This window comes from Octopus sinensis, linkage group LG15 (genome assembly GCF_006345805.1).
Source record: "Octopus sinensis linkage group LG15, ASM634580v1, whole genome shotgun sequence".
Classification (NCBI taxonomy): domain Eukaryota; kingdom Metazoa; phylum Mollusca; class Cephalopoda; order Octopoda; family Octopodidae; genus Octopus; species Octopus sinensis.
In genome coordinates this window covers 22165003-22190085 of record NC_043011.1, presented here as the reverse complement: position 1 = coordinate 22190085, position 25083 = coordinate 22165003, and the positions used below count along the sequence as shown (strand labels likewise).

General features: G+C 34.4%; 1 protein-coding gene and 1 long non-coding RNA gene across 2 annotated transcripts in view; one reads left to right on the top strand and one right to left on the bottom strand.

Annotated features, from left to right (window-relative positions):
- Positions 1 to 25083, bottom strand: part of LOC115219923 (acidic leucine-rich nuclear phosphoprotein 32 family member A) — a 44024-nt gene that overhangs the window by 18302 nt on the left and 639 nt on the right. The gene's annotated exons all lie outside the window — the stretch shown is intronic.
- On the top strand, positions 740 to 24497 carry LOC118766234. The gene is made up of 3 exons (XR_005002138.1): positions 740 to 2230; positions 14274 to 14277; positions 24487 to 24497. It is a non-coding gene; the product is annotated as an uncharacterized LOC118766234 (long non-coding RNA).

Below are 25083 nucleotides of genomic sequence, written 5' to 3'. Positions count from 1 at the left end.
TACAACACAATGTATCCCATTCCCAAGAAGTGCAATCCCTTTGACCATGCCAGCTATCAACCTATTGCTGCTGTCACTTCCAACTTATCAACAGTCTTAAACAACGATCTTGGATGTCTCTCCCACCTCAGTGGCTACAAACATGATTTCCTTAAACCAAAGCTACCGAAGTCTTTCTCTTCTTTGACCTGCACTGGTGAGATATCACTCTTTGAAACTTCAATTGTTTCTTTTCATTTGGCATCAACCAGTCTTTCAACTTTGCTTGGCATGAAAACTTTTTAATAAGTTTTTCAACTAAGAGTTTCATATATGCCCTATTTCCTCAACCAGATTTTTCAGATGTACCATCTACCTAACAGAGCTCTCGCCACCCTAAACTATCATCTCTAGTTTACTCTAGCATTTGGTTTTACCACCATACTTCCTTTTCTGCATTAATGACCATTTTGATGTTTAACAACACACCATCTTCCCCTATGCATTTGACATCACTCTTTCTAAACTTCTTCACACAAGCATCATCTATACATAATCTGTAATTTATGCTAGTTTTACACTTCTTCCATGAACTTGAAAACATCTTCCAACAGGAACATGACAACAAAGAGCCAAGAATCAATTGTTACACATATCAAGGCAACAGTTATGAACCCCATCTCCTTACACATGAGTAGAAACAATTTATATTCACTAAAAGTGTCAGGACTCATAATCTCTTATGTTGACCGCATAGCATTTCTGATATTGCATCCCAAAACTAGGCTTTATGCTCCAGTTTGTATTCCTTAAAGACTCAACATAATTCTAATGAGACCCATATTGGGATATTTCATATGCACATGGGACAATGCTGGTGTTATTCACACAAAAATTCTAGATTGCATGCATTCAAAAGAAGTCTATTTAATTGATTGGTATTCACCACTATCTCTCAAATTGTATTTTCTCACCATCTCTTCTACAACTACTACTATGGCCTTTGCTTTCAGAAGTAACAAGCTGCCAAGCCTTTTATCCTGGCTACCAAAGACAATCCTTTCTCCTGCTCTCATTACCTTTACAGCATTATTCTCCACCATCCTCTGATGTATCCTGAACTAAATAGTTTGCCCATTTATTCCTAACTAATAAATTGCAGCTTTTTAAAACTCATTCTCCATCTATGTTTTTTCCTCAGACATCAATCAGCAAATTTTCCAAATGAATATCAACTGCATCAATTGTATGTCTAAGAGGGCCTACAATGTTAATGAGATCTATCTGACTTCCACTAACTAACTAATAGAAAAGCAAAGTTAATCTACCTACAGTTTATGATTCCTTTCATATGTATCATTTAAGGTCAAGATATCATAGTATGAAGATAAGTTTTCATAGAGGTAAATCTGAAACTTCATTTCTTTTATGCCTCACCATTAGGAAAGACATATTTGTCAGAAAGACTATTAAGACCATGGATCATTATTAAACATCAGGCCAGTTAGAGAGAAGAGACAGCTTGTTTGTGAACTAGAGAATGGAGAATGCCTGTGAGTGATTAATGCCAATCAGTCAGGTAAACTTTTCTGGATGCAAAGTATGCTTGCTTCATTTCTTTTGTAATGTTTGTAAATTCTGTGCATAAAAGGTTCATTGTCTCACTACCAAGCAGCATCACACTTCAAACACAAGTACTATACAATCCACTCTTCACTCTGAAAGAGAAACCTTTTGCTACCAACATGGGTAATATCTTTCTGAACTTTCTCCATGCCATTCTTTTACTATTACACTTTTGAAGCACTCACTTTCACTGCTATTTAGGTTACCTAGGTAAAGAAAACTATCAACTATTTATAATGAGCTTTCTGAGTATTCAAAGGAATTTATTTTTCTTGTATTCTTACTACTAATTACTCCTGTGAATCTTCCACATACACAATCTAACTTCATTATCACCAGCCTGTGATCATACGACACCTCTTGCACATCATATGGAATTTCTACCTCTTTCTTTGCTACTTATTGAACACAATGATTACTCTGATAGCAATTAGAGCCTGATTTCTTCTTGATTTACTAAAACTTAGTCATTGCTAAGTTTATTTTGAGGTCTCTTAATTCTAGGTTTTGCTTTTATGTATGGAATTTCTTCTCTAAATCTTCAGATTCAGTTATAAGAATCAGGTCATCAACATAGTGGAGTTCCCACGAAAAACTAATCTTAAACTCCTCTGTTATGGCCAAGGTTATGAAACCCTATCACATCCTTAATTCTTGTTGAAGTCATTGTTGACTCACCTTGCTGACTGTATTTCTGTACATGGCTTGTACAACCCTCACAAGCCATTCATCTGTCTTAGTTTCCTTAATGACCACCAAATAACAGAGTGTGGAACTTTGTAGAAACCCTTCATGTCACTAGATATAGTGGCTTGTATCTAAGTACTTCTTCAGTTGTATCTCTAAGAAGATGACATCAATTACTCCTGCCTCAAAGCTGAACTGCATGACATCAAGGTGAATTATCTTCCAAATTAATTGTGTTCCAATTCTTTCCATAACTTTCATAACCTGGTCCAACAATCTGATATCTATGGAATCACCTCTCTCTGGAGCACTTCTTTTGCCCTTGTAACATTTGACAATGATACTGATACACCAATCACTGGATATGACATTCTCCTGATTAGTTATATGAGTTACTACCATATTGGCAATGTGAATAACAAGCATGTACCCTACTTCACCAGGTATTATAAGCATCTAAGTTACTATTCCTCCTGGACCAATTACCTTCCTTGTATTTGTGTCCTTGTCAATACTTGCTATGGAACCTTCCTTCCCCAATATATAGATATATAGCCATTATGTATGCACTTAATTTAAGTCAGTGAATAGTTAGATTAAGTCATGGAGAATTAAACATTGAAGAGCTGATGAGCATCACCTAAAACATATTCTGACCTGAAAACAGTATGTGAAATATCAATTCAGTAATTCATTGTTATCTTCTGTTTTATTTCATCAATAGAGACTATGTATAAGAGTAAAATATTGAATCCAAAGAAGGTCTGAAACCACTACTGTTACAACATATTATCAGTAAGCTTTATTGATACATACTAGAATGATTGACTAACAACTCACAACTAACTTATAACCAAAATTTATCCAAAAGCTCTCAAGATTAGTTTTGCTCTTGTTCTGAAGTATAAGCAAAAGTCTTAAAATAATCACTAATATTTTCTATAACATTTTTGTTTAAATTATTTCTGACATCTGAGAAAATCTTTTCAGAGCTTTTAACACGACTAAAGCACTCTATTTTCAGTCATTTTAATTTGTATTATCCAGTAACTACTTTAATCAACGGTCTTGGCTTATACATTACAGTTTATGGTTTTTATGAATTTCTTCTAAAACTAGAAAAATGCCAATGAGATGGACAATGTTAAGTAAACTTTTCTAACACAAAATAACTGAGGTATCATATTGACACAATGTCACAAACTTACAGAGAAATAAAAGACAAAATTAACTCCAGCAGGATTTGAACCCATAACCTGATGCACTGAAACTAGAGAAAGCAGTTTTGTTTGAGATACAACTATTTTTACTACTCTATGAATTTTTTTGATAGTTTTTTTTTTTTTATCATTCTAAGTTACAATAGCAAGATTTTAATTTTAATTAAAAATTGTCATCAAACTGGATACCATAAAATATTTTCTTTGGCTTTACACTTTGGTCCTGATTTCATGAATTTCTGGCAATTTATTATACAGAAACACAGAGGTTAGGGAATGTATGAAGTGTTAACTAATTCCAAGCTCATTATAGAATTCAGTTACATGAAAAGCCTTCAACTTGGAATCAAAATCAAATTAGAAACTTGATTATTTTCAGCTTACCTTTAAGGTTTTTGCTATCCACATAAAAGGACCCTAAAAATTAATGACCTTCCACAGTATTATTTGTTGGTGTTTTTTAACAAAATAAGTCCTTAAGATGAAAAAATATATTACACTCTTGAGATGTTAACATGCTAAATCTCATTAAATCAATACATTTTTTTTGCTGCCATTTAGCTGGAAAAAGAAGTATCATTAAGATACCTTTAAACATAAGTGTCATGGCAACGTAACTAAAGAGCTTTAATGAGATGTAACTTTGAATTAACCAACCTGCCTGAGACCACCTCTGGTGCTATGATACCAGCTTCCTGTTTTAAATTAAGTGATCTAAATTAAAGTCATTCATTACAATTTCCTGTTAATTTATGTTCCAAAGTGCAGATTATTAACAACAAAATTACTTGAAATGAAAGTGGTGCATTTCAACAGAAAGATATTAACAAAAGGGTTAATTTTACAACCATACATTTCTTAAGTCATCTTTTTCCTTATGTGGAATGAATGAATCTTACAACAAAACCTGTTTGCAATAAAGCTAATGTGATTAAAACTTGAATATATATATATATAGTAGAGATATGTTACAAAAAGAAAATATAAAATACACGTGGAAATGTAAGGGTAAAATATGAAAAATCAACGAAAATGCACATTGTAAATGAAAAAAGGCTTTTTATGACAGGTAAAGACAAATATATACATTTAGATTGACTGAGGTAGTAATAAAAGTCATTATTATGAGATGATTATAAAGTCAGAAAACAAAGCGTACCGTGATTTCCGCAAAGCTATTCATCGCTTTTTATATATATATACTTTTGAATTTCTCATTCAAATTTTGATGAGTAAATCTTATTCTGAACAACATTAAACCAGTTTAGTTTCGTTTGCCTAGATTATATAGTTACTTAGATATTTACATCTCAAATGATATCAAAAGATCAAGATTTAAAGATTTTCTACAAGAGAAATTTTAATCTTGAGAGCTTTTAGATAATTTTTGGTTCTAAGTTAATTTTGAGTTGTAAGATAGTCATGCTATCTTAAATAGTCTAAGATACCCAATAGGGCTTAATGATAATATGCTGTGACGGTAGTTGTCTCAATCCTTGTTTGAATCCAATATTTTACTCTATACATATTTCACATGCTGTTTTCAGGTCAGAATACGTTTTAGGTGATGCTCATCAGCTCTTCAATGTTTAATTTTCCATGATTTAATCTAACTATTCACTAGCTTAAATTAATTGCAATCATAATCCTTAAAATTTCTAGAATACTAATAAACTAAATTCTAAAATATGTTTTTAACACTTATACTTTTTTTTTTTAAGATTCTAGTTCTATGATAAAAGTTGATATAAATTGTATTAAGCTGAACCTAAGCTCCTCAAATGATATCAAACTTTTTGAAACACACCCTATTTACCTGAAAGGAAACATTTTATTCATAATCTGTAATATAAAGATCAGTGATCTCTAAAACTATAATCCAATAATATCTGTAGTAGCAACAACTAACAATTCAAAATATTAGTTACAATGATTAATAATTAATAAAGCATAAAAATAAATCAAGTACTCTAAGCTCAAAAATGTCCTTAAAGATCTTATTTTATGTGTAATTATTATCTTTTATCTTTTGCTTGTTTCAGTTTGTGGCCATTCTAGAGCACCACCTTGAAAAAGTTTTAGTTGAATGAATTGACTACAATACTTTTTTTTTTTAAAGCCTGGTACGTATTCTATTGGTTCTCTTTGCTGAACCACTAAAATACTGCGTAAACACACCAATTGTTAAGCAGTAGTGGGGGACAAAGACACATACACACACACACATATATATTTGATGGGCTTCTTTCAGTTTCCATCTACCAAATCCACTCACAAGACTGGTTAGCTCAAGTGAGGCTGAACCTAGAACCATGTGGTTGGGAAGTAAGCTTCTTACCACACAGTTACACCTGTGCCTAAAAGTCAAGTTATCTTTGATAGGATTTGAACTCATTTTGCAGAGTACCAGAATGAATATCACATGGCATTCTATCTAAAGCACTAATGACTCTGCCAACTTACTCAAATTTGTCATTATCACCTCCAGTCATCAATTATCAGTTACTTATATATTGTTAATTACAATTCATGAATGAAGATGCCAAAATCTTGTAAACCTAAAGAGCCTTTTTCCTTTAGTTACTGCACAATATTTTAGGTTTCAGATGTTATAATTAGGTTTAGCTTAATACAATTGATATCAACTTTTATGATAGAACAAGGATCCTAAAAAAATTATAAATGTTAAATCGATATTTTAGAATTTAGTTTATTAGTATTCTAGAAATTTTAAGAACAAGTATTTTTTCCTTTCAAATTGATAAAATTTCTCTTGCAGAAAATCTTTAAATCCTGGCCTGTTGTATGCAATACCTCAATTTTTCCACTTCTATTGTTATTGCATTGGCTGACAAATGTCAACTGTATCTCATCTCTATTCATACTAGAACAGGGTTGATATGGAGACTAAACAACAAATTTAACAAACATTATCCTGAACACTGAAGATTTTGTACAACACACATAAAATTCATAATTTTAACATTTAGGTCAAACCAAAGTCATTATAAGATAATATTATTGATACGTTTCTTGCTTAGAAATGAATACCATCATCACCTAAAACAAGGATATCAGCCATCATTCCTTCCATTTCTATAAATAAATCATTGAACAACTTAATCTTTCAAATGGGCTGTTCTTATTTATTTATTAGCATAGTACCCATCAAAAATGACTGAGCTTATTACTTCTGATTTCTTTAAATAACTTTTTTTGCAAGTCTTGCTGCATTTTCTTCTGTTTTGTTTGTCTTTCATCAGTTGTTCTCATTCTCTTTACTTCAAATCTTCACATACAGCCTTTTCTTCTCTTCTATATACTACTTTCTTCTTTCGTTCAAATTTTCCTCCATCTCTTCCTTCTATTCTCAACGCTTACACAGACACATTTTGATAGTATACACATATCCCTCCCCTCTCTCTGGTCTAAAAGAACAACACTAACCCCCAATACCATCATTTTATGCAAGCAAATGCTCTTCAGTGTCATTTTTGTCAAAAGATGTGTATATCTTCTGGAGACTTCTAAACATGCACAAAAAGTACAATGAAATAACAGTTTCAGAACTGAGACACATTTGCAATATTTGTGGAAAGTTTTTTTTAAGAGAGTTTCCGGGCTCAAAAGTCAAATCTTTTCTCGCTTAAGAAGTTAATGCTATATTTGTGCTTGAAGTGGTCAAGCTTTGTTTCAGAGCAGACTGCCTTCATATATATATATATATATATATATATATATATATATAATTTTAATCCAAACGGGAAAACAAAAATACAACAACAGTGGAACAATTACAGTATTATTATTAATAGGCGCTCAGGAAATATGGAAGCAGGAAGGTATGACGTTTCGAGCGGAGCTCTTCGTCGGAAACATAAAGAAGGAAGAGAGAGGAAAGAAAGATCCCAAAGCGGGCAACAGGAGATGGAGAAAAAAACGACTGGTGTTTACGAAGTACACATGGTGAAAGGCGGAAGTTTACGATAACAAGAGCAAAGTAGGTTTTTAAAGCCAAAAGAGTGGAGACAGGGTTGGTAACGCAACAGATGTGTGTGTATGTGTGCGTGTGTATGTGTATGTGAGGCAAGATAAAAAAACAAAAAATATATGTGTGTTAGTGTGTGCGTCTGTGTGTAGGCGTGTGAGGTAGGGCGAGACAGTAGTAGGCATAGCAGACAGTGGTCAGTAGTAAGAAAATGAAGGAAGGAGGAAGGGAGGGAGGGGAAGGGGTGGGGGCGTATGTAGCGTGCCAGCGTGTGTTGAGTAGTAGTGTGTGTGTGTGTCCAGTGTCGTGGTAGTATTAATGGCGAGTAGATTTGAATGTGTGTAAGAGTAATGTATATATTTAAGTAATGTGTGGGTGTGTGTAACAAAAAAAAGGGGGGGGTTAAGGAAAAAGGACTCCAGCTGAGGGGAAGATGGAAGAGTGGTCCCGCGGAGACGGGCGTGGGAGAACCCAACGACAGGCGACGGTCCCAGGAACGAGCGGGAGGTCTCGTCGGGTCCAAGAGCGAGGTGCATGCAGCGCGTATGCAAGCGCGCGCCTGTGAGTATGCGCGTAAGTATGTATGTGTGTGGATGTGTGAGTGTGTCTGTGTGTATATATATATATACACATTCAACACTTCTAAAAACAAAAGAAGTTTGTTGATGCAGATTTTCTATGATTAGATGCCCTTCTTGTCACAGGTCCTTGCCTGTTTCCCAGTTAAGTAATATTTCTCCATGGCCAAACATGCTTTCATAGAAAATTGGAAATGAAGAACACTGCTTGCATGACAGTGACACTCATTTACAACTATCACATGATGTCAAGACAAGGAAGCAGCAACACAGACACACACACACAACAAGCTTCTTTCAGTTTCCATTTACCAATCCATTTGCAAGGCTTTGGTAAGGCTAGGGCTATAGTAGAAGACACTTGCCCAATGTGCCATGCTGTGGGACAACCCGAAACCATATGGTTGGGGTGCAAAATTCTTAACTACACAGCCACGCATGCACTTGTTAATAAATCAATTACAAAACAATAATCTACATTATATATATATATGGGTGCTTTTTATGTGCCACCGACACAGGAGCCAGACGAGGCTGGCAAACAGCCAAACACCATCCGAGCGTGGCCATTCGCCAGCCTCGTCTGGCACCTGTGTCAGTGGCACATAAAAAGCACCCACTACACTCACGGAGTGGTTGGCGTTAGGAAGGGCATCCAGCTGTAGAAACACTGACTGGCCTGGTGCAGCCTTCTGGCTTCCCAGACCCCAGTTGAACCGTCCAACCCATGCTAGCATGGAAAGCGGACGTTAAACGATGATGATGATGATATATATATATATATTAGTGCTATTTAACAAGTCAACATCATTATATCCTATTAAATTAAATTAACTGACAACAATGTACTGATCAAATTCATGTATCACCAATCCAACTCAAACTTTTAATCTTAATCTTCATCAGCATATTGTTGTACATCAAATCCAAAAGTGGTTTTCTTATGTTACAAAACAAGTTAACACAAATTCATTGCTTTTTCCATTCATGTTGTCATTATGATGTAAAACTGGTATGGTTGATTTGGCTACAACATATATCACCACACTGTACAGTGAAAATTAATATAAAACCAACAACAAACAGTACTCTAAAAATATCACTGAAAAATGTTGTTGTTGTATAGTGTTGTTGCATACAGAAATATAAAGCTTTCCAAAGTAAGACCATTCCAACTAACTAGCAGAGATTTATTTGCTCACCAACACATTACAACTACAAATTCAGATACAATGGTTCTCCTCTCAGCTTCCTCACTCAATTACCACTATGACTTCAGCTCTCTGACCTAGCTAGCAAAAGTAACCACTCTACCCAGACTTAGCAAACACACCAATCTGTCCTACTCTCATCCCACTTCCCAGATCCTTTACTAAACAGTTTTTTCCCTAATAATTCCTTTCAAAAACTGCATCACTCTGGAATTTATTCCCGGACTCTATTTTTCTTGCAGAAGTCAACTTACAGGCATCCAAACGGAACATCAACAGCATCAATTTCATCAATTGGATAGCTTATACAGTGTCCATAGTCATTCTTCAAGCTTTATATGAACTTATCATGTCCTACTTTTAGTGCAATACTTTTGTATTTCCATTTTGATACCACGTGCAACTAAGCTTTTGCTAAATAAACTTATCCTTGTGCCTAACAATCTTTTTTAATTATAAATGTGTTGTAACTATGAAGAACTAGATTAGTGGTAATTCCACATATTTCTACAGCAACACTTCATGAATAACACTTACAGTGTGATGTAAACAAAGTATAGGAACAGTAAAAGTGATATCAGATGTGTGCACTCATCCATATAGCTAACCAGTTATTGTATCGTTAATATCCCATTTCAGCTTTAGATAAGTAAGTTGAATATTGGCACAATGACAAGTAGAGCAGTGGAACAGGCTGATATCTGGAAACATAAATACATGGCTGTATAGTGAATACAAGATATTTGATACATGTGTATATCCTCTGAGAATGGCAGGAAAAAACACTTTGGGGGAAGAAGTATTGTAGTATACATTAGCAAGTTATTGTAGTACAAATGAGAATAACAACAACTAAGTATGAAAATATGCCTACCTTATACCACAAATACTTGTTGTATCTGCATAAACACCCACACCAATGTTACATTTCATCATACCTACAACTGATTAACAGGGTATGGTAACTAAATCTTACACTGAAGAAAAATATAGGAGCAGGCACAACTGTGTGGTTTAGAATAGATGCAAGAATGGCTCTGTGGCTGAGAAGTTTTCTTTACAGCCACACAGTTTCAAGCCAACCAGTGACTTAAAAGTAAGTTTGGTAAATAGAAACTAAGCTCAGTATATATCATCATCATCCTCATCATCCTTTAACGTCCATTGTCCATGTTGGCATGGGTTGAACAGTTTGATGAGAGCTGGTAAGCTGAAGTGCTACACTAGGTTCCAGTCTGATTTGGCTTGGTTTCTACAGCTGGATGCCCTTCCTAATATTAATCACTTTACAGTGAGTACTGAGTGCTTTTAACATGGCACCAACATATATATATATATATATATATATATCTGGCACGTAAAAAGCACCCACTACACTCACGGAGTGGCTGGCGTTAGGAAGGGCATCCAGCCGTAGAAACACTGCCAGATCAGACTGGGCCTGATGCAGCCTTCTGGCTTCACAGACCCCAGTTGAACCGTCCAACCCATGCTAGCATGGAAAGCAGACGCTAAATGATGATGATGATGATATATATATATATATGTTATGAACTATAACATTCTGTCATTAATTCCTTTTTATAATAGCAAAATAGTAGATAAAAATATAGATATCATATTTTGTATTGTATTGAGTACAAATATACAGCGTAGTGTTGAATGACATTGATGGATGCTGTTTTTACCTAATATAAAATAATGCATCTTAAATGTTTGGCAGCCATGATTGACAGATTAGATGGCAAGCAAAACAAAGTGTAAACAAAAGCCTTCTTTTGAATTGATTTACATTTACAATATGTATGTATGTATATATATATGAAGACACATGGCCTAGTGGTTAGGATGTTGCACTCACGATTGCTAGATCCTAGATTCAATTCCCAGACCATGTGGCATGTTGCATTCTTGAGCAAAACACTTCATTTCACATTGCTCCAATCCACTCAGTTGTAAATGGATAACTCTACAACAGACTAGCTGCCAAATGTTGGCCTGCTTGCCAAGCCGATGAGGTGGCATCATTTGAAAGCTAAAATGATGCAAAGCGCATTGTGACTAGAGATGTATAACAACATTTAACAGCTAAATGAAGATGATGATGATAGTGCACTGTTCTTTTATTAGTAGGATCAACAAAAAAGTACTCAATTCAGCAAGATATATATATATATACACACATGATGTATATAATTTTGTGAATTAAAATCTGGATGAATAATTTTAACAGTAGTGAACAGATGATCAGAACCTTATTTCTTGCCGAAATGAATTTTACTATCTTAGACATTTTTACAGTGAATTCATTGCTTCTTTTTCATGTTAAATATAAATATTTAGTAAATTTCAAATTTCCAGTTTGATTCCTTTTCTTTCTATGTTTTTCTTTTAACTGATATAATCAACAATCTGGTTTATTGAACAAAATTTGGATTCACACACATACACCACTAATGTCCCACATGAATTATCCAGCTTCAGAATTATGTTTAAAATAATAGACAAGTAGAATTAGCATGAATGCCATTCATGTCTTCTAGAATAAACTCTGTATGCATGCTCCACTACCACTGCTGCCACCACCACCATCATCATAATTATTATTTTACATTTGTTTTCTAATGCTACTATGGATAGAGTGGTTTGACAGGATCCAGCAAGCTGCAGGGTTACATCAGGCTCCAATGTCAGCTTTGGCATGGTTTCTATAGCTTGATGCCCGTCCTAACACCACCAATCTTACATGTGTGTGTGTGAGTGTGTATAACTGCTGATTCAGTAAGAAGCAATGACTCACAGAACTCAATACATATGTATAGGTTATCCTTTAAAATAACTAAATGACTCCTAATCCTAATACTCCAAGTTACATGTTTCCAATCATTTGGCCAGTAATCCAAGCCTGCTTTTCTTTGAAATAGTTGTTGTTTGAATATATTTTACAATATAAAAAGAAAGATATGAAAAAAAATGGTTATCTTTGTTCCTTTTAAAATATTTCCAAACAACACATGCAAAAATGGCTGTCTTAAGTTCATGTTTTTCATTTTATTTCTGGCTCTTGCGAGAATACTCCAAACATGTTAAACTTTGTACAAGCCAGGTAACTCTTATAACTTCCCTCGTGAAATTGCATAGCATTAGAAATATTTTTATGAATTTTTAAAACAATGTGCCTGCATGCATATATGAAAAATACAAACTGAGACAAGAACGCAAAACATCCGGGCAGCTAGGTGATACAAAAAGGGACAACAAAACATCTAGATAGACAATACAAAGAAAACAAGGACGGGTCATTCGAAGTTTTCTTTCTTCAGTCAAGCACCAGATTATCCTCGCAATTTCGGCTGATTATTCTTGAGATTGCTCCAATCTGGCCAACCCCAAGGAAAAACTAAGCTAAGAACATTAGATTGCTTGGAAGAAAGCAGCGATGTATATAAAAACAAGGACGGAAAAAATGGACAATGTTACACAAATATAAATACAATAAAAATAATAACAGGACATAACAACAGGTGTCTTCCGACTAAGGACGAATTGAATTAAGCTGGCGCATGAGGAAATGAAGCCTTATGGCAGAGATAGAAAAATTTCACAAACACAGGTAAGAATATCAATGTTGCACGGACAATGGTCAGATGAAGCAAGAAAGAGCAGGCTTGGCCGATCAGTTACGTGGGAAGAGAAGGGAGAGAAGTAGAAGCAGAGGGACAGAAGAATTAAGGAGGGGGCGAGAAAAAATGACAGGGACACAGTGAAGTGAAAGTGAGTAAGAAGAGAAAGCAAAGAAATGTGAGAGAAGGGGAACGAAAGAATGAAGAGTGGAATGAACGAATAAGCGTGGAAGGGCTGGTAGAAATAGAGTTGTACAAGATTTTGAAAAATGTGTACTAACATATAAAAGAACAAAGTGTACATACACCACTATATATATATATATATAGGCGTAGGAGTGGCTGTGTGGTAAGTAGCTTGCTTACCAACCACAACGTTCCAGATTCAGTCCCACTGCATGGCACTTTGGGCAAGTGTCTTCTACTATAGCCTCGGGCCAACCAAAGCCTTGTGAGTGGATTTGGCAGACGGAAACTGAAAGAAGCCCGTCGTATATATATATATATATGTGTGTGTGTGTGTTTGTGTTTGTCCCCCAACATCGCTTGACAACTGATGCTCGTGTGTTTACGTCCCCGTAACTTAGCGGTTCAGCAAAAGAGACCAATAGAATAAGTACTAGGCTTACAAAGAATAAGTCCTGGGGTTGATTTGCTCGATCAACTAAAGGCGGTGCTCCAGCATGGCCTCAGTCAAGTGACTGAAACAAGTAGAAGAGTATATATATAAAATACAAAATGGGACAAGAACGCAAAACATCCGGACAGCTAGGTAATACAAAAAGGGACAACAAAACATCCAGACAGATGATAGAAATATATATATATATACATACACACACAGACATTCTTTTACGTGTTTCAGTCATTAGACTGCAGCCATGATAGGGCACTGCCTTAAAGGACTTTAGTTGAATGAATTAACCCCAGTACATTCTTTTAAACCTGGCACTTATTCTAGTGGTCGTTTTTGGTGAACCACTAAGTTATGGGGATGTAAACACACCAACAACAGTTGTCAAGCAGTGGTGGGGGACAAACACAGACACATACATGAATATATATATATATATATATATATATATATATATATTACACACGCATCAGGTTGCTTTCAGTTTCCATCCACCAAATCCACTCACAAAGCTATGGTCAGCCTGAGGTTATAGTAGAAGACATTTGCTCAAGGTGCCATACAGTGGGACTGAACCCAGAACCATGTAGTTGGGAAGCAAGCTCTTTTACCACACAGCCACTCCTATGCATACATACACACACACACACATTTCAAAACCATTTCTTTCTCTCTACAAATTGGGACAAAAGTCAAGGAAGCTGATATTTACATAAAAGATATTTAGTCCTGTGCATACAAGGTGTTAGTAATGCCATTTTTTTTGTTCAAACCATTATTGCTTTCAACCAAAATTCTTGTGTGTCAAGTCACTATTAGTGCTACTAGTAACATGAAATCCAGTACAACTTGTCATATGGTCAGGCCATCAGTGACTAAACTAGCAACCCTGTCAATGATGAACAGATCTTCTCGAACATTGTATATCACCAGTCATCTTGATCTTTTGTCATCTCTGTGAGGCTCAAAAATCTGATTCAGCCCTTACTTTTCATTGTCATATTTTGCTGGGTTTCTCTCTGCCACTAGCTTCATCCACATTAAGAGATCAACACTTCCTTATACAGCTGTCCTTATCCATGTGCATATGTTCACATTAGTGTAATTTTCTCTTGCACACTCCATGATTCCTTCCTCAATATATTTGTACTTCAACTTCCATACACAGTTTAACATACAGCAGTGTATGCTAGCTTAATTTTTAAAATTCTTTACCTGACCTCTGCATTCGGAGCCCATGTCTTTCTACTTTGTAGCATTGCAATCAATACATAAACATCATACAATCTGCCTTTCTTTTGTTACCAACAGACATTAACCCTTTAGCATTTAAACTGGTCATATCTGGCCAAAACATTGTTTTATGTTGACACTGGCCAGATCCATCTTCTCACACCTACCCTACAATGTCATTCTAGAAATTAACAATCACATCATCAAAATCTCAAAGCTATGAGTTAAATGCATGATTAATTCGAAATAGTGACTAAATAAGCGTTTCATTTGACAAAATAATCTGAATGCTAAAGGGTTAAATTTCTTTGAACTTTCTGTATCTTTTTCTTACCCTAGCTATGATACTTTTAATATCCTCCTCCACTGCTGATTTAGTTAAATTGGTACCAAAAGCTATCTACCACCCCTAGGGATCTTCCTGAGCATTTGAAAAAAAAAAACCCATTTTCCATCTTCTCAATGGTTATTGCTCCTGCACATTGGCCAAAAACAAAGTCTACTTGCGCTGTTAACCTGCCTATGATAGCACTGCCCTGCTTATGTATCCATTGTTTGTACTAGGTACACTGTATGGAATTTCTCTCTGATGGAAGTAGAGCCTTGTCTGTTTTTCTACTTATTGAAACCATGGTCTTTGCTAAGTTAACTTTGATTCCAGGTCTTGCTTCCACACCTAGAATTTCTTTTCTAATTCTACTCAAGATTCAGTTTTAAAAACAAAGTCATCAGCATATAGCAGTTACAATGGGCTCTGGTCTGAAAATTTCTGTTAGGGCCAGGAGGACTGTGATGAATTGGGGAATTTAGAATGCAGGTAGGATTTTACCAGGGTGATTCCCCATTTGTAAACTAAATTCATTGATAAACTCTGGGCAAACTCTCACCTCACAGATAGCACTTTTCATATGGCTTTCACAAGCCATTTTATCTGTTTCTAACTTCCTCAATGACCACCAGAACATAGAGCAAAGAACCCTGTCAAAGCTTTGCTCCATGTCAACAAATGCTAAGTACTGTGATTTACTTTTAGCTAAGTACTTCTGCTGCAGTAACCTCAACAGGAAGGGAGCATCAGTAGTACTTCCCTCTGGCACAATACCAAACTACATCTCATCTAAGCATGAAACAGAATTGTATCTCATTTACAATAATTCTCTTCCTAACTAATTAAGCTATAAAGCTTTTTGTAATTTTCATGACCTTGTCCAGTAATTTTATACCACTATAATTACTCTCCACCCCCAACCCTCTCTCTCTTTCTCTAAGGCATGTCTTTACCTTTGCACCAATTGACTATGGTCATGCTTCTCCAATCATTGAATATGATACCATCCTGTATTGGGGTGGGCTAAAAAGTCCATAGGCTAAATATGAAGGAGTGATGCTAGATCTGTGAAATCTTGCATGCATTCATTTCAACTCGTCTTGATAACTGCGTGGTTTCTTTCCAGGTAAACTAACATCTGACTCTTCAAAGAAGACTTCAAATATCACTAGTAGTGACTTCTCTTGAAAATGGACAAAATTTGACATCATGATATTATCAAGTACCAGCAGAAAAAAGGTTTAGCCTCCAAGGACATTCATACTGACATGGTTGCTACATTAGGGGATGATGTTCCAGCTTTATCAACAGTGCAAAAGTGTGCAGATGAATATTTGGAGGGGAACAGAATCTTGAAGATGACCTAGGTTCTGAATGTCCAACAACTGCCACCACTGAGGAAAACACTGATTGTATTCATCATATGGTGGTGGATGATAGGTAATTGACTGTAATTCAAACAGTCAATGTTATTAGCATATCTCATGAGAGTTGAGAATATTCTGCACAATGAACTTGGCATGATGAAGGTTTACCTTCTGACACCTGGTTAAATACTGCCCCAGGCTGGTAACATCATGACAAAATCTGACATTGTTTAAAGCAAATCCAGCTGGTTTCCTTGAACATTTCCTAACTCAGGATGAGTGTTGATTTTATCGCTTTGAGTCAAAGAAAAAGGGCCAACTGATGTAGTAGAAACATCCCTCCTCATCTGCTGCAAAGAAGGCCAATCTGCAGGGAGGGTGATGGTCTCAGTTTTTTTAATACAAAAGGTATTGTGTTAACTGACTATTCTCAAAGGGCCACACCATCAATGGAGAGTATTATGCCAATTTGCTGAGATAGTTATGAAAGGCTATCAAGACCAAACACCTAGGAAAACTGACAAAAGGGGTTTCGTTTCATCAAGACAATGCTCCAGCACACAAATCCTACATTTCAATGGCCCCATCTGGCAATCATCTGTTCCCCCAACATGAAAAATCACTTGATTGAGAACCAGTATCAGTGATGAGGACATCACATCTGCTGATAACTCTTCTGACCAACAGAATGAAAGCTTCTTTACAATGGAATCCAAGCACTGCAAAACCAATGGAAGAAATGTGTCGACTGCAAAGAGAACTATGTTATTCCATGAGAATATCTTGGTCAGCATAAGAACTTTTCAGTCAGCCTTTGTACAATCTGATTGGCTATATAGATAACTTGACCATATTTTATGCTGCCTCTCAGCAGTGACTTCTAATGGTTTAGGTGCTGTCCCTGCCTCCATATCTTTAATTGGAAATTGCTTTATCTATCATACTACTAAAATAGCCAGTACCACTAGGTACACATTGAGAAAAACCTTCTTACTCCCATGCATTCTCTACAATTAATAGCTTTTCATACCTTTTTCTTCTCAGAACCACTAAATGAAAGTGTGCCATCAGTACACATTTCTGAAAAAAGCCTGTTTCATGCATGCGTGCGCATGTTTGTCTATGTGAATGGTCACAAAGCTATGCTGAAATACTGGTCGGGTTTGTTGATATTTTCTGACAATGAATTATCTACTAGCTCTGTGTTTTTGATTTCCTATGGGATAAATAATCCTTACTTTACAAAATAGCTAATGGTTGGCAACAGATGTGCATTCTTCTTAGACAGAAGAAAACTGCCTCAGCTTTCTTCTGTCTAAGGCATGCAGCATATAAAACAGATGTTAACTGAATAAACGATATATAATACTGGTAGAAGAAATATAACAAGAACTTTTAAGAAAGGTTAGTCTTCAAATATTTGCTATTTATACACTAAAATGGCTTTAATCAGTTTCATTCATTTGTAATGAGAACTTGTTATGTCAATATTTTATTACTCTGATTTAAAGTTTGTGGTGAATTGTTTTGCAGTGAAACAGCTATACCATTAGCAGAATATATTTCACAAAGGGAACTTGCAACCAAATTCTAAAGCTTTCTTAGTTTATGGGCTAGGCCCTCCTAGGGAGAAAAGAATGGAAAATATTATATATATATATATTAATTTTAAAGTTGCGTTAAGGCAGTGAACTAGCAGAATTGTTAGCACGTAAAAGCACCCATTACACTCTCAGAGTGGTTGGCATTAGGAAGGCATCCAGCCTAAGAAAAACCATGCCAAATCAAATTGGGGTCTGGTGCAGCCTTCCAACTTACCAGCCCTGGTCAAATTGTCCAACCCATGCTAGCATGGACAACAGACGTTAAATGATGATGATGAATGTAGACAGAAATGCTGCTAGGCATTTTTCCTGATGTACTAACAATTCTGCCAGCTTGCTGCCTTCCAATTGCATTAATATAGATTTCTCAGTCACAAAGAGATAGGTCCAGGTATGACTCCGTGATTAAGAAATTTACTTCCAACTACATGGTAATGTGCAACTATAAACTTGGGTTGACCAAAGTCTCATCAGTGAAATTTCATTAATTCTTGTTTTGCTTCAGTGCTATACTATTCTAAAGAATGTATCTATAGATTTTTTTTTTTTAATATATAAAGCCAGATATAACCACTTTGCCTTTATATACATCTTCAAGGACAGATAAAGAGGAATCAGCTTTGCTAATATCAAATTCTATGTTGGGATTTTCTCAGTAACTAAGCACACTTTAACTGTATACGGGATACTGCCTTTAAATTTCCTGTTACTTAGGGATTAAATTAATTGGGGAAATCAACTGGTATATATATGTTAGTCTGCATATTCATCATATTGTTATATGTATATTATCAGTAGGGAGTTCAATGAATAAATTACTGGTGCACTGACAGTATTTCACTCTCAAATACCATATTGGACTACAGTATATATAAATACAAGTGCTAGCATAGCTTTGTGGCAAAAATTTTGATTTTGGATTTCCAGCCATGTAGTTCTGGGTTCACCTAAGCCTTGTAAAGGGAAACTGAAAGAAGTCCTTCGTATATGTGTGTGTGTTTGTGTCTCGTCACCATGACATTGTATAACAGATGCAAATGATTGTTAGTGTCATACAAGTAGGGTCCTTCATTTCCAATATCCTGCAAAAGTATGTCTGGTCACAGGGAAATATTACCTTGCTTGGAACAGGAAGGGCATTGGGTTGTAGAAAATTTGCCTTAATAAGCTCCGTCCAACCCATGCAAGCATAGAAAAGTGGGTGTTAAATGATGATGATGATGTTATCATGTAGTACAGCAGACAGAAACTATGGAAGAACACTGGAGGAACCATTTCTGTTCTGGGGAGATAAACAAGACCGATCATCCAGTTTAACACCATCATCTAGCCCTTGGTACCTTTTCTGGAGCCTACTTATCTTCAAGTATTCAAGTCAGCTCTCCATAGCAAAAATAACATACACCCATTAATCTCAGGTCCTGAAAAAGGTCATAAGTACTACCCATCCTATTTTGACTCTACCACATTGAAAAAAAAAGAGAGATTTAGAGGAGTTATATAGCTGATTTAATACATATAACTGGAGCCTGGAACTTATTTTACATATCCCAAAAGGATATAAGGTCAAATTTGAACTCAAAACTGAAAAGATTAGTTTAACCCTTTAGCATTTGAACTGACATATCTAACCCAAATGTTCAAACTGGCTAGATCCAGCCTCTCACATCTATCCTACAATGTCATTTTAAAAATTAATAATCACATCATAAAAACATTGAAACTGGAAGATCAGGCCAGATTAATTAAAAGCAGTGTGAGTATTTAAGCATTACATTTTTGACAGATAATCTGAATGCTAAAGGATTAATAACAACAAGACAGGAAACTACATCAGATGTACATTCCCAACCCCCATTTACAAACTTGCAATAATACCCATTTCACTGAAATTTATGGGCTTTCTGTAACATTCCTAGACATCACGACTGTATCATTTGGTCTTCCAGCTTGTGGTTTATCATTAAGAGAACTAATTCTAAAGGAATACATCACTTTAAAATGAGATTGATGATTTCAAACTGAGTACATTTCACTTTTCAAAACTTCTTCCACTGAATTGACAAAGTATCCTCTTGCAGTCATCAATCTCACTTTAAAGTGACAATATTTCTCTTTGAAGAAAAATCTGCTCATTTATAAGAGGTAAAACTGTAGTCTTCTTGAATTGAATTTCCTTTCCAAATGGGAGTCTAATTTTCATACAACAACCCATAAAATATGGATGACAATTTTCACTAAGTGGTGCAATTAATATTGTAAAGGATTATATTATTTGGAAAAGACCCCCTAAAACTATTGAATAAAGATTTTACTCAACTTTTAGAAGCTATTAGAAACTATAGTGAATACCTCACAAAAGTATATTTGTAGCATACACTGATATGATGTAAATCCAGATTTAGTTTGATTTTGTCACCAATTAAGTCTACCTCCAGAACAACTAGAGTCAGTATCAAATTACCTCACTATTTTCTAGTTCAGTCACTAATATGCCTACTGTATAAAGACCAGCAGCAGCAAGTTTCTTATATCGATCACTTTTCAGAACAATCAACTGGTATCAAATGAGCCTATATCATCAACTACCAAAACTGATTTCTGAAATCTGTCATGTAGAACAGTGACCAGCTCAACAGTTATACCACTCTAACAGGGAGTACTTATGACCTTAGAACACTTGTGAACTTCAAATCATTAGCAAGTTCATCACCTTTTGTAACTAGTTTTATCACTGCAGAACTCTACAACAGACTATTTCACTTCCCAACTTAGTTACTCAGTGAGAATGCATAGTAGCAACTAGGATTGCAAAACCAATTGAATACACAGAACATTTTACAGACTCACTTGCACAAAAAAAAACATACAAACTGTAGATTTACTTGGAGTTCGTGCACACATCATGCAAACCCACTTGCATTTTACAGATGCATACATATATGCCATGTTCTGTTAGTTACTTTGCCAACTTACTAAGTACGTTTATACATACACATATATATGTAATATATATATATATATATATACATACACAGTAGTACCTCGGTTTTTGAACAACTCTGATCATGAATAAATCATGCTTTATACATACATACATATATATATATATAATATATATATATATATATATTATATACATAAAGCATGACTTATTCATGAAGGAGTTGTTCAAAAACCAAGGTTCTACTGTATATATTATGTATATAAGCCATAGCACAACCTTTGTAGAAGACTGTTTTCACTTCTGTATATGTAACATTCATCCAATTATTTTTGCCGTCAAAGATGAAGCTTCACATCACTTTAAAATGAGATTGATGATTTCAAACTGAGTACATTTCACTTTTCAAAACTTCTTCCACTGAATTGACAAAGTATCCTCTTGCAGTCATCAATCTCACTTTAAAGTGACAATATTTCTCTTTGAAGAAAAATCTGCTCATTTATAAGAGGTAAAACTGTAGTCTTCTTGAATTGAATTTCCTTTTCAAATGGGAGTCTAATTTTCATACAACAACCCATAAAATATGGATGACAATTTTCACTAAGTGGTGCAATTAATATTGTAAAGGATTATATTATTTGGAAAAGACCCCCTAAAACTATTGAATAAAGATTTTACTCAACTTTTAGAAGCTATTAGAAACTATAGTGAATACCTCACAAAAGTATATTTGTAGCATACACTGATATGATGTAAATCCAGATTTAGTTTGATTTTGTCACCAATTAAGTCTACCTCCAGAACAACTAGAGTCAGTATCAAATTACCTCACTATTTTCTAGTTCAGTCACTAATATGCCTACTGTATAAAGACCAGCAGCAGCAAGTTTCTTATATCGATCACTTTTCAGAACAATCAACTGGTATCAAATGAGCCTATATCATCAACTACCAAAACTGATTTCTGAAATCTGTCATGTAGAACAGTGACCAGCTCAACAGTTATACCACTCTAACAGGGAGTACTTATGACCTTAGAACACTTGTGAACTTCAAATCATTAGCAAGTTCATCACCTTTTGTAACTAGTTTTATCACTGCAGAACTCTACAACAGACTATTTCACTTCCCAACTTAGTTACTCAGTGAGAATGCATAGTAGCAACTAGGATTGCAAAACCAATTGAATACACAGAACATTTTACAGACTCACTTGCACAAAAAAAAACATACAAACTGTAGATTTACTTGGAGTTCGTGCACACATCATGCAAACCCACTTGCATTTTACAGATGCATACATATATGCCATGTTCTGTTAGTTACTTTGCCAACTTACTAAGTACGTTTATACATACACATATATATGTAATATATATATATATATATATACATACACAGTAGTACCTCGGTTTTTGAACAACTCTGATCATGAATAAATCATGCTTTATACATACATACATATATATATATATATATATATATATATATACATACATAAAGCATGACTTATTCATGAAGGAGTTGTTCAAAAACCAAGGTTCTACTGTATATATTATGTATATAAGCCATAGCACAACCTTTGTAGAAGACTGTTTTCACTTCTGTATATGTAACATTCATCCAATTATTTTTGCCGTCAAAGATGAAGCTTCACATCGTATGTACAGTTTATTATGGTTGATCATAGCTTGTAGCTAAACTAATTTATGAAACAGTAGAGAATGCTGATAAAATCATTTTAATTGTTTTGGTCAAATTTCCAATACTCTACATAAGCATAGCACAATCAGTTTTTCAACAGCACGTACAAAAATATTTATACTTCTGACACTTGCATTAAATACATTAACATAATTTGTAATGTTTCATGCAGCATGAGTTCATGGCTCTTCCCCTACGAGTTTATTCTTTTAAGTAAATTATACCACTAAATTCTCATAAGCCAAAATATCGTACCTTGTCTACTCCTGAAATTCGAGAGTAATAGACTGATTTGCTGATGAGGTCTAATAACGAAACATGTGCAGAGTTGTCACCATATGTTCAAATTCACTGAATTCTTTAAAATTAAATTCCTGAATTGTCTTTCGTCTTTCATCAACAGAAATAGTAATTAAAACCATGATTTATTTCCACCTCATCATTGTGTAATTTTAATTAATTATATTTTCTTAGCTCACTGCATTAAAGTATGTTAGCGCCTACTTTACTATTAATTATTCATGAAGCAGGTATCCTTGGGTATTTTTCTCTAGTCATTCTTCAATAGAACGTTAGAACATGGCCTATTCGTCATTTATCACGAAAGGTTCATGTACTCAGTACCAACTACCTTAGCAGATTTTACTAAAAATCAAGTTTTTCTCAATGTGATGGTTTCGAATTTATATGAATTCCATTTGAAGTAAATTTACAAAACTGAATAATAAAGTAAATTGTTAATACTAGTTGATGGCAACCAGTTACGGAATTATTGGCGATCTTCATGTCAGATATGCACAATTACAGTAAGCAAGGATGACGACTGCTATTGATAATAATAAAATGTATTTAAAGCATAGTTTTAAAACTTGATTCGCCTGTCCATAAATTAACAGTGTTCATTCTATTTACGATATAACAGTAATCAGAATTCAGTATCGAGATAATTATGTTATTAATTAATATTAAGAATCAGTGATATATCCCAAAGCTCCCATGTAAGCAAAACACGTGGATGAAAATACAAAAAAAAATAAATAATGAAAAAATTAAATAAATAAGCAATGTGCTTTTCCCGTCCTAAGGAGTTAAAGAAAGTAAAAACTAAAATAAAAAGTAAATATCTTTCAATAATTTATTATTGGTAACCATCAGTGAAATAATAGTGTCCAATAAATTTTATCTTCAGCGTTACAATAGTTGTGTAAACGAACTATTACTATAGCACCGTATATGGGTTGAATATCATGAATTTAGGATAGTGATGGAATTGAGGGTAGGGGGAGATTCAAACTGAGTTCCATCTATAGCAAATGTTTTTCAATAACCTTAAAGCTGCAGTTAACACACTTATATCACATTTTATATAATTGCGTACCTTGTGATTTCACACCATTTTTTTCCCGCCAGGACTGCATTAGTAATCAACATATAGTTAGTTTTATCAAACATTATTGTATCTTATAACTTATAAGCTATATTATATAGTTATGGACTTAAATTTTTACTGGAAATAACAGATGCCTACTCAAATAAAAATTAAGCATTTGTAATATTAATTGATTCTGGCAGAAAATTTAATTTTTCCCACCTCACATTAAAGCGTAAAATCATTTTTATTTCTAAATATATGTTTTCTAATTACGCAGGTTTGTGTTCTCTGTTATATTAGATAAACAACGGTTGCCTTTATTATTATTATTATTCAAAACTGTTACTTTATAATACTCATAATATATTTTATAAAGCGAAATCAGCTCAAGAATACATTCGATATTATGCTAGAACAATATATTTCAAAAATTTCCTAACTGCTCATTAGACATGAGTGAAAAGGAGGTGAAGGATGTTTATCCTCACTATAAAAAAAAAATGAATAAAATCAAGTAAATAATCGAAAAAACTTATTTCATTTTAGAAGGAAAAATATTTTTTCCCCCTCATGAAGAAAAATGCATAGTATCTTTTTATTGTTATTTTAAATAAAATACTTGCAGAGAAAGAGGTGAAAGATAGCTTAGTCACTAAAAATAAGGCATGAAATAAAGTAAATAATCAAGATAGTTAATCATTTTCAAAAGAAAAATGTTATTTTTTTTTTTTCTCTAATGAAGAAAAACGCATAGTATCTTTTTATTATTATTTTAAATAAGATACTCGGATAGAGAGAGAAAAAAAGCAATGGTAACGGATAAAAACATGTCGACTGCGCAACGCAGTGGTTAAATATTGCAACAATTGTAAAGAAAATAAGGGAGATTAATTTTCATTTTGGCGCTACATACACTCACGTGATCTTTCTAGAGACAGGTGAGGACGACGGCCGTTCTCTAGCATAGCAGACGTTATGATCA